At 41.1% G+C, this 11,599-nt stretch overlaps 1 pseudogene; it reads left to right on the forward strand.

Annotated features, from left to right (window-relative positions):
• The first annotated feature begins 5,412 nt into the window (after positions 1 to 5,412).
• LOC118649614 lies at positions 5,413 to 6,071 on the forward strand (annotated as a pseudogene).
• Positions 6,072 to 11,599: the final 5,528 nt, after the last annotated feature.

Raw genomic sequence — 11,599 nt, forward strand, 5'->3', positions numbered from 1 at the left:
ACTGAATGTCTTTTGATTAGAGCATTTAATTCATTTACTTTTAAAGTTATTATTGATAGGTACTTGTTTGTGGTGATTTTTATTTTTTGTGCCTGTGTTCCTTCTTCCCTTTTTATTTCTTTTTTTTACACCAGTCCCTTTAGCATTTCTTGCATTGCTGGCTTTGTACTAATAAACTCCCTTAGCCTTTTTTTGTCTTTGAAACTACTTATTTCACCTTCAATTTTGAATGATATCCTTGCTGGGTATAGTATTCTTGGATTCATTCCCTTGCTTTGCATCACTTTGTAAATTTCCTTCCATTCTTTTCTGGTCTGATGTGTTTCTGTTGAGAAATCATTTTATAATCTAATGGGAGATCCCCTTGTATGCAACTTTCTGTATCTCTCTTGTAACCTTTAAGATTCTCTCTTTGTCCTGAAAGTTTGCCATCATAATTAAGATGTGTCTTTATGTGGGTCTTTTCGGGTTCATCTTGTTTGGGACTCTCTGTGCTTGTGTGACTTTTTCTTCCCCACATCAGGAAAGTTTTCTGACATTATTTCTTCAAATATGTTTTCTAAGCCTTGTTCCTCTTCTTGTCATTCTGGTACCCCCGTTATTTGTATGATGCTTCGTTTCATGTTATCCCAAAGCTCTCTTAGACTCTCCTCCTGTCTTTTAATTTTTCTCCAATTGCAGTTCAGTTTGGTTGTGTTTTGTTTCTCTGTCTTCTAATTTGCTAATTCAGTCCCCCACTTCTCCTAGTCTACTGTTGAAACTTTTCATGGTGTTTTTTACTGCAGTTCTATCACTCTTTATTTCTTCTGCATTCTTACATAAGTTGTTGGTTTTTTCGTCCATTTGGATTATGATCTGTGTGACCTTTATTCTGAATTCTTTTTCTGACATATCGCATGCCTCCTTTTCACTTAGCTGCTTTTCTGGTGATTCCTCCTTTTCTTTCCTTTGGGGGTTTCTTTGTCTAACCATTTTTTCTCTCACCGAAAGATCTAGTTGTTGCGTTGTACAGGGGCTGCTCCTTGGGTGGCAGTGGCTCCTCAGCTGGTGGCTGCTCCTCAGTTGGCAGTGACTCCTTTGGTAGGTGCTGTTTGCAGCAGTGGTGGCTCCTCTAGCTGATGAGGGAGAGGCTGCTCATGAGGCTTCTGCTCCTCGGATGGGGGCAGGCTGCTCACAGGGCTGCTTCTCAGACAGGGGCAGGCTGCTTGCATGGCTGCTGCTCCTGGCACTGATGCGGGCTGCTTGTGATCTGGTGCTCCTCTGATAGGGGTGGGCTGCTCGTTGGTGCTGCTGCTCCTCGGATGGGGGTGTGTTTCTCATGAGGCTGCTGGTCCTTGGACAGGGGCAGGTTGCTCATAGGGCCACTGCTCCTTGTACAGGGGTCGGCTGCTTATGCGGCTGCTGCTACTCGAAAGTGGGCAAGGTGCTTGCACAGCTGCTACTCCTCAGATGGGTGTGGGCTGCTGCTCCTCGGATGGGGGTGGGCTGCTCATGCAGCTGCTGTTCCTCGGACTGGGGCAGGCTTCTTGCATGGCTGCTGCTCCCCCAACGGGTGTGAGCTGTGTGTGGCTGCTACTCCTCAGACAGTGGCGTGCTGCATGCGGCTGCTGCTCCTCAGACATCCTCAGGCTGCTCATGTGGCTGCTGCTTCTCAGGTGGTGGCAGGATGCTCCTTGGACCGGGGCAGGCTGCTCACGCAGCTGCTTCTCCCTGGATGGGGTGAGCTGCTTGCAACGTTGCTGCTTCTCAGACAGGCGCAGGCTACTTGCACAGCTGCTGCTCCAAAATTGGGTGGATGTTATTCAATTTAGTTGCTCATTCTGTCTGCTTCGGGACAAGGCTCGGGACACGTCCATCTATTCCACCACCATTTTGTCAAGACTTCTTCTTGATTCATACGTATGTTGTTGATTTTCTCATCCAGCTGGTTTAGGAATTTCATGACCCTTATTCTAAATATTTTCTCTGGCATATTGCTTGCCTATTTTTCATTTAGTTCCTTTCCTGGTGCTTATTCCTTTCCTTTCCTTTGAGGGTTGTTTCTTTGTCTCCCCATTTTTTTCTGTCTCTTTCTGGCCCTGGGCTCCCTGCTTGGGTTCCAAGGGGTTGAAGCAGTTCAATGGTTTAGGACTTGCTATACTGGGAATGGATCTCCCTTGAGTTTGACACCTTTATTGTCTATGCTCTGAGTTGTATCCCCTTCTCACACAGTTCTTGTCCCTCAGTTGTTCACTTGAGACTCTTGGGTTTGGTGGGGGCATGTACACAGTTCTTCTAGTGTGGGACTCCCTGTAAGGACCTAGATCCCTCTGGCATGCAATTCACTCTGTGGCCCCAACACCCAAGGTTCAATTATGCCCTAGGTCTCTCTGGAAGTGCATTTGAAGCGTGGTCCTGTGACCTATGGCTGGGCACACCAGGTCACACCAACAGCTCTGACCTGGGCCAGGGGGTGGGCACACACTGTGCGACAGCTCTGTCTGTGCTGGGGATGGAGCGTGCACTGGGTTGTGGCTCTGTCTATAACAGGGGCAAAGCAAAAGCTAGGTGAGGGCTCTGTCTTGGTGGGGGTGTAATGCACACTGGGCTTCAGCTCTGTATTGGGACCAGGGTTGAAGCAGGATATGGGGTACCTGTGGCTTGCACTCACAGCTTGGGACCTGAAGTGCGGGATCCTGGGACACTGTGTTTGGGCTCCAGTGAGAAGATACAGCTTCAGATGTCTCCCTGGCATGCACTTATTGTGGACATCTGGAACCCATCATGCTGTTCACTGTCAGGTCATGGTGGTGGTTCCACATGTGTTATGGCTAGCCACCAGCTCCCTACACAAGTCTGGGGGTGGTGTCCAAGGTTGATCTGCATATTGGTGTACTCCTGTCCTTTGTTGCTGCTCTCTACATGATGGTATATGTTTCATGCTGGGCTTGGAGTGCCTGTGGTGGTAGCATGGGATCCCTGTCTAGGAGAGCATGATCTGCCAGTCCACAGGACTCCTGAGATTTCTATCTGTCCCTGACTTATCCACACACACACACCACACATGTCCACACACGCCCCTCTCACTACTCTGTCACACTCTCTCCCTCCCTGCCATCTGTTAGCAGCCATGTTCTCTCTTCCATTACTTCTTTATTATGTATAAAAAAGGGCCTTTCTCCAATGGATTGTCAATGCTACTGTAAGAGTGTTATGGGTTAAAGTGTGTCTCCCCCAGTAAATAAATTCATTATTTTAAATTCTTAACCATCAGGACCTCAGAATGTGACCATATTTGAAGATGGGGTGTTTACAGAGGTGATTAAGTTAAAATGAGATCATTAGGGTGGGTTTAACCCAATATGGCTTGAGTCCTCATATGAATAGGGCATTTGAACATAGCAATGTAAAAGGAGAAGACTATATGAAGAAACAGAAGATGGTTATCTATGAACCAAGGAGAGAGGTTTAGAAGATGTTCTCCTTCACAACCCTCAGAGGGAACCAACACTCTGACACACATGCTCCTAGATCTCATACTTTAAGTCTCCAGACAGTAGAAAATATACTCAAGTTGTTTAAGCCACTGCATCTGCAGTACTTTGCCATGGCAACCCTAGGAAACCATAGGAGATTTTTGTTTAATTCCTGTGTCCCCATAATAGTAAAAAAGAAATAAACAACAACAACAAAGAAGAAACAAGTGAAAAAATAATAAAGTTGGGGAGTAAATCAATGAAATAGATTAAATTCCAATAAGTGTTTATTATACCAGCTAAACAGGTCATATTTATACTAGATGATGAAGAATAAAAAAGAAGGTAAAAATAAGAAAGCCTCTGTGTCATGATGGTGTGTCGTGAACTGAGGGCACAAATGAATGTAAAACTCCGAGTACCAAGGTCTCCAGATGAGCTGTCCCAAACAGGCTGGAGGGTCTTCCTATTGAGTTCTCTACTATTGTAAGTCTCAAAATAAGACTATTTCTTGTGTGCATAATGACATGAAAAATTGTTCACAGGACAATATAAGTGCAAATCCCAGTGTGTTAGCATTCATGCAAACGACTAAAGAAAAAAGTTGCTTTCTTTCATGGTAAGTTTAGGGTAGTGTCCCCAAGTTTTCTACAATCAGCATGAATTTATCTTTGAATAAGAAAATATTCACAAAATTTATTTTTAAAATAACCACATAAAATTCACAGAAATCCTGTAAAATTAGGGTGCATAAGCAGATTAGAACTGAGCTTCCTGCAAAAAGTTAATGCGAGGTCATGTGGTAAATAAATGACTTATTTGAACTGAAATATTCATAGTTTGACAAATCATTATCATTAAAGAAAATACAAGTCTTAGGACATCCAACATATTGAACACATTGGTAGCAGTGTATTGAACATTTTTACCTATCTGAAAAGTATTTAAATTTATGAACTCAGTATTGAGGGAAAAGTGATACATTTGCTACTTGAGAACATTTACTATTTACAAAAGAAAATTTCCTATTTCTGTGAGAAAAATAGGTATTTATGTTTTAACCAACTCCATGAAACTAGCTTTTCTTTAATATCATCTATTGAGTTGAGAAGAAATATTCTTATTGAATTGTCCAAAGAGTCAATTGGCTAAATACTCAATGGTGAAGAAATGAATCACACAGAACTATATTTTGTTTCTAAATATCTAAGAAATACCTTGCATCATTCAGATACAAAGTGCTTGATTTCCTTATACTATAAATTTAACAGTAGAATAAAAAAGTATAATGGTAACTATACAAAGGTGAGTCAACCTAATAAGACCAAAGGACACAGTGAGTAAATAAAACTCAGTTGAGAAGGATTTGACCCATTGATATTCAAATACCTTCTATATGTGAATGACATGTTCTTCAAACATTAGAAATGCTTTATAAGCAAGGTTTTGTCATCACTCTCTATTTTCCTGAAGAAACTAAATTTATGAGATTCTATGATACCAAACATAATGAAAGTTTAATAAATCGTCATGAGTTAAATATATAAAGAAAACCAAAGTGGAAAATAAACATTCTATTTTCGCATGAATTTATTTTTGTTACCTTTTTAGTACATATCAATTATCACAAAATGTCCTATCCCCCTTACATATACACACTATACTCCTTAACAGGCTCTATGCTTTTCCAAAGCACTAAATATACAGTCATCCCTCAGTCCATGGGGAATTGGTTCCAGGATGACCCACAGATACCATAATCCTTGGATACTAAAGTCTTTCATATAAAATGGCATAGGACAACTCCTCATGGTGACGGAGGCTGTTGGGGTGCAGTGGGGCAGTGACTGAGCTGGTGCCGGGCCGACGTTCGCAGAGCCCTGGCCTGGCCTCCTAGTGTCCACCAGGCTTTGCACCCCTGATGCTGCTTGGGTGCTGACCCCGCCCGGCCTGGACAATGGTGAAGTATTTCCTGGGCCACAGTGTACTCCGGAGTTCCTGGGACCAAGTGTTTGCTGCCTTCTGGCAGCGGTACCTGAATCCCTATAGCAAACATGTCTTGACAGAAGACATAGTGCACTTGTAGGTGACTAGAAACTCCTGTCCCAGAGACTCCTGACCAAGACTAACAGGATGCCTCGCTGAGCCTAGTGACTATTTCCTGCCAATGTTGTTCACTCAGTGTACAGCCTGGAGGATTCTATTGTGGACCCACAGAACCAGACCATGACCACCTTCACTTGGAACATCAACCACACCTGGCTGATGGTGTTGGAGGAACAATGTGTTCACTGTGTGAACTCTGATAACAGCGGCTGGACGAAAATCCACCTGGAAGTTTGGGTCTCCTCTAGCTTATTTGTTGTCTCCAGAGCTGTCCAGGAATTTGGTCTCACCCGGTTGAAAAGCAATGCGACCAAGTCATTGAAGGGTTTTGAATACATCTTGGCCAAGCTGCAAGGTGAGGCCCCTTCCCAAACCCTTGCTGATACAGCCAAGGAATCCAAGGAGAAGGCAAAGGAGACAGCACTGGCAGCTACAGAGAAGGCCAAGGACCTTGCCAGCAAGGCAGCCACCAAGAAGCAGCAGCAGCAGCAGCAGCAGCAGTTTGTGTAGCCAGCCCAGATCCTGGTGTGGCAGCACATACACCACCTGCTGCACTCCCTCTGCCCTCCCCCCTGTATTTTATTATTAAAAGTCAACTTCCAGCCTGATCTACTCTCTGGGTAGTGGGTTGGAGGTGGTATCTGTTTTGCATCTACAGTGCATCAGACATGTTATCCATGTCTGGGCCAGGCCTGCTTCTTCCTGCATTGGATAGCTAAGGAGAGACTTGCCCAGGGTCACTGACAGCATTCAGGCAAAGTGGTCATGAACACTAGACTGTAAGCTCCATGAGGACAGGGATCTTTGTTTTGTTCTCTGATGTGTCCCGAGTATCCACAACAATATTTAGCTCATACTAGACACTCAATAAATATTTGTTGAATTAAAAATAATAAATAAAATAAAATAATAAAATTGCATAGTGTTTGCATATAACCTACGCACATCCTCCCTTATAATTTAAATAATCTCTGTGTTACTTATAACACCTCATCCGGTGTAAATGCTATGTAAATAGTTGTTATGCTATATTGTTCAGAGCAGTGGTTCTCAACCTTCTTAATACCGCGACCCTTTAATACAGTTCCTCACGTTGTGGTGATCCCCAACCATAAAATTATTTCCGTTGCTACTTCATAACTATAATTTTGCTACTGTTATGAATCGTAATGTAAATATCTGATATGCAGGATGTATTTTCATTGTTACAAATTGAACATAATTAAAGCATAGTGATTAATCACAAAAACAATATGTAATGATATATGTGTTTTCCGATGGTCTTAGGCAACCCCTCTGAAAGGGTCGTTCGGCACCAAAGGGATCGCGACCCACAGGTTGAGAACCACGGGTTTAGAGAATAATGGCAAGAAAAAGGTCTGTATGTGTTCAGTACAGATACAACCAATGTAGGCCTAACTACACTATTCATATAACAGCAACAATGTAACATTTAAAAAAATATCTTTAATTCATGGTTGGTTGTGATTGGTTGAATCTGAAATTTGGAACCTGTGATACAGAAGGCTGAGTGTGTATTTACTTGAGTATTTATTAACTGTCTTCTCCCACTAGAATACAAGTTCTATAAGGCAAAAACTAGGATAATGATATATGTAATTATTGAGAAAAGTTTTTCAATTAAATATGTACTGGGGGCATCACATTTAGATATTGTACCTAATTTCAGTTAAATCAAGGAACTGAACAAAACTGTTTTGGAATTCTCAGATTTGACAAGTACAATTTAAAGGTTAAAATTTCAATTTTAAAGAGGGTTCTTAAATTTTATTGAAAACACATTTGTACTTAAACATTTTAAATTGCATGTTGTTTTAATACAATAAAAAATCTCCAGATGATACTGTTAAATCTGTTGCTTCTTTAACAAAAAAATAGGTTTTGAAATGGGAATATAGACAGAAACTTTCATGTTCCCCTGAAAAGACCTTTCTGAGAGGTTCTATAATTCAGGTGTTTGCAGGTCCCCAGGGCAGGAGGCCAGCAAGAACCTCCATGAGCTTCTGAAAGCCTTTCACAATACTCTTTGGAAAACATGACACCACACCTCTGGCTTTGGCGTCCAAAATGTTCTTTTCTTTCCTTGAAATCAGCCTTGGGGAGCTCCTTTTTATTTTAATTATTTTTTGGGAGACTTTCTTTTTTAATTGACTAGTTAAGTTAAAGGCCACTGTACATAGTCCTGGACGTACTTACCTTTTAAAAACAGCATTTTGGCCTTTAAGAGTTCCAAAGAATGGTCTCCTCCACCACAAGTGCCAGTGGCACCTGACCTGATCCAGACATATGCATAGATACTTCTGAGTCTAAAATGGGAGAAGGAGCTACAAAGGCAAAGTTATGTGGTTCTTCCCATCTCCCAACTTTTTCATTTCCAGTGGACACCGTAGAGATTTGATGCTGACTTGTAAACACAGCAAAGCACCTTTGACCATAAGTTGAAAGTATTGGTTGCTCATCCATACCAGTGATTCTCCTTTGCCTATAAAAACAATGACCCAAAAGCATTTATATGAAGTTGTAGGTCGACATGACGTGAGTCAGGCTCAGAGGGAAAGGCAGACTACTACAATTTTTAAAATTCAGCACTTCACACCCACCTGAAAATTTTTAAACTCAGCAAACTAAGTAAGAGTGCTGTGGCATTTATTAATGACTAGGGGCCCAGTGCATGAATTTGTGCACCTTGAAAGGAACTGTGGGCTGTGAGGCTGTGGTGGACACAGGGGCGGGTCTCAGCCCATCTTCTGCACCCTCAGCCAGCCCCTCCCACCGTGACCCCCAGTCCCCTGTCTGCTGGCAACCCCACTCCCACTGCTGCTCCCACACACTGACGGAACAGAGCGATTGGGGCCAGCATCAGCAGCGGGTGCGAGTGGGGCCAGCTCGGGTACTGTCAGTGGGTGCAAGATGCAGCTGCTGCCTCGATCGCCCCTAGGGAGCAGGGGGAGGTGGAGATGCCCTGAGGGGTGATCAGGGCCGGCACCCTCTCCAATCTGGGACCCCTTGGGGGATGTCTGAATGCCGGTTTAGGCCTAGAAGGGTATCTCTGGTAATGATGCACTTTCAGCACAGCACTGTGTAGGCAACAAGACATCTATAGTGTCCTCCCCAAAGTAAGAAGTTGTGAGGTTGCTAATCCCATCGGTTCTGATAGTGGATGCCTATAATAATAGGAAAATCCTCAGGCTACTGCAATTGACATATGACATTTCTTTGCCTTTTCTTGCCTAAAACCATTGTTTTAATGTATTGATGTATGTGACCCTCTTAATACAGTAAGTTAGGACTTCCTTGTAAGGAATGACATGATTGGCATGTGTTTAGGACAGGGCTGTGAAGACCACAAACAACACAGTTGCAAAGAGGCCACATGAGTTAGCAGCCAGAATATCTGAAGGTTTTGTCTGATTCTGTGTCACTAAACACCTCTTTTTGGAAAAATCAAAGTCAAAATCACTTTTATGTTAGAAGGATTGAGTAGAAACTTCTAAATATTTGATGATAAGACTAAGCAATGCAAGATTTCTACAAGCAATTTTTGTGTATTGACTTTATATTTCTCTTTCTTGACTCTCTACTTACCATCAGGACAAAATTATGACAACTCAACTAGTACCTCTCCTCTCTTTTTCATTTTCATTCTCATCAATCTTCCTTAGTCAGGGCCTCATTATTAATTACTTAAAGTCATTTCAATAGCTTCATCAGGCTTTGCCCAATGCATCTCCAGGCACTTTACATTCCAATTCATGCTAGACATGACAGCAAGATTAATTTTCCTAACACATACCACTCATATTAACAACAACAACACCCTCTAATAGATTCTTATTGCCTATAAAATTGAATGTAATACCCTAGTTTTGTATTAAATAGTTCAATCCATCAATCCTCCCAGACCTAACTTCTTATAAATCTATCATCCTTTTCCTTATATTTCAGTCTAGCTCCAATTTTGTGCCTATGCTTTTGGTCCAGCTTAGATTCAATCATTGAGTTCTAAAAAAGCCACCAAGAGATTTTAAGCAAGAAAATGATGTGGCCTTGTAATGTTTCCAGCAGGCCTGTGGTCATAGCCGGGACAGTGACTGAGCTGTTTCCATAGTGACTGCACTTGTCAAGTTTGAGAAATTGAACTTGACATTAGGAGGAGAAATAGAGCACAAAGACATGAACCGAGAGAAAGACACCGAGAAACAGATTTCTATAATGATATTTGATAAAGGAGATTAAAGTTATAAAAAAAGAAAGCCTTCAGCATTCTTCCTTTTTTAAAGAATGTTTCTACAATAAGCCTTTCCAATAAAGCATTAGTAAGTTGTATGTATTTCTGTTTTAAATGACATGTGTATTATTTCATTTTAAATACCACTCAAATGAATAGGATTTCATTTTTAACTAATCTCTTATTCCTAACATTTCTAAAATATTTTTTAAAGTATTACAAATAGTAGTACATATGTCTCTTTTTTTCCCCATTGGCCTCCCCTCAGCCTCCCCTACCCCCCAGCACATGCCATCACCTCCCCCAGAGTCTTGTGTCCATTGGTTATGCTTATATGCATGCTTACAAGTCCTTCAATTGACCTCTCACCCCTCCCAACCCTCCCCTGGCTTCCCACTGCAGTTTGACAGTCTGTTTGATACTTTTTTGCCTCTGTATCTATTTTTGTTCATCAGTTTATAATATTCTTTATGTTCCACAAATGAGTGAGATCATGTGATATTTATCTTTCACTGACTGGCTTATTTCGCTTAGCATAATGCTCTCCAATTCCATCCATGCTGTTGCAAATGGTAGGAGTTCCTTCCTTTTTACGGCAGCGTAGTATTCCACTGTGTAGATGTACCACAGTTTTCTAATCCAGTCATTTGCTGATGGGCATTTAGGCTGCTTCCAAATCTTAGCTACTGTAAATTGTGTTGTTATGAACATAGGGGTGCATATATCCTTTCTGACTGGTGTTTCTGTTTTCTTGGGATATATTCCTAGAAGTGGTATTACTGGGTCAAATGGCAGTTACCTAACATTTATTATATTTTTACCACAGGCCTATCAGATAGTCTGATTTGCTTCCTCAAAGTATTTTTGGTACCTGACTCAGTATAAACTAATTAATCAAATGATGAAACTATTACTCTAATCACAATGTGTTTTCTGATTGTGGAACACAGAAAAAAATAGAAAAAAATTCTATTAAGTCATTTAAATCAACATTGTAAATATGCTACTCTCTTTCTTTGCATCTGTATTAATAGACATAGAAGATAACACAGAAGATAACATGTGCTATATTACATGATTGGAATAGGTGGTCTACAGTCAGTGCTCAACAAAGGTCTATTGAACAATGAAAATATTCATAAAAGTTTTATGGTTTAAAATACCAGTAATACCATCACAGAGTAGCAGAGGTGATTGTACTACTTCTACCTCAGAAAGGATAATGGATAAAGTACTACCTTGCTTGTTTGGACCATTGCTTTTTTTATAAAATTGTGTGTGTGTGTGTGTGTGTGTGTGTGTGTGTGTGTGTGTGTGTGTGTGTTTAATCCCTTGAAATATTTGGTAAGAGAAAAATTGACAGGTGTTTACTTATTGGACAATATAGGGGTTAGGACAATGTTAGGCTGTGGTTTTCTCCTCTGTGATTATCTGATTATTTCTCAGGAATCAGAAAATAAAGAGGTAAGGAATTCTATATCTGATTTCTAAATATCTGATGAAAGGTGTCTTACAAATTAAGCCCAAGACCCTTTTCAGAGCACTTAATAAACTCGCCAGGGTGAGTTTTTTTTGTTTTGTTTTGTTTTTAGCAAAGTGGATTAGCTTATATCTTGTGATGGGAAAAGTCCATGTAATATTGTTGTCCTTTAACTCCCATTTCAAACCATTTATTCCGGTTGTATCTCTTGGCTATAGTTTTAGATCTCAACTTTCTTCCCTGAGTGTCAAATTGTTTTCTGGCTGCTGTCAGGCTGTCTTTCTTGGTTCCCAGTACCCCTCTTCTTTT

The sequence above is a fragment of the Myotis myotis genome, unplaced genomic scaffold (assembly GCF_014108235.1).
Source record: "Myotis myotis isolate mMyoMyo1 unplaced genomic scaffold, mMyoMyo1.p scaffold_m19_p_3, whole genome shotgun sequence".
Lineage (NCBI taxonomy): Eukaryota > Metazoa > Chordata > Mammalia > Chiroptera > Vespertilionidae > Myotis > Myotis myotis.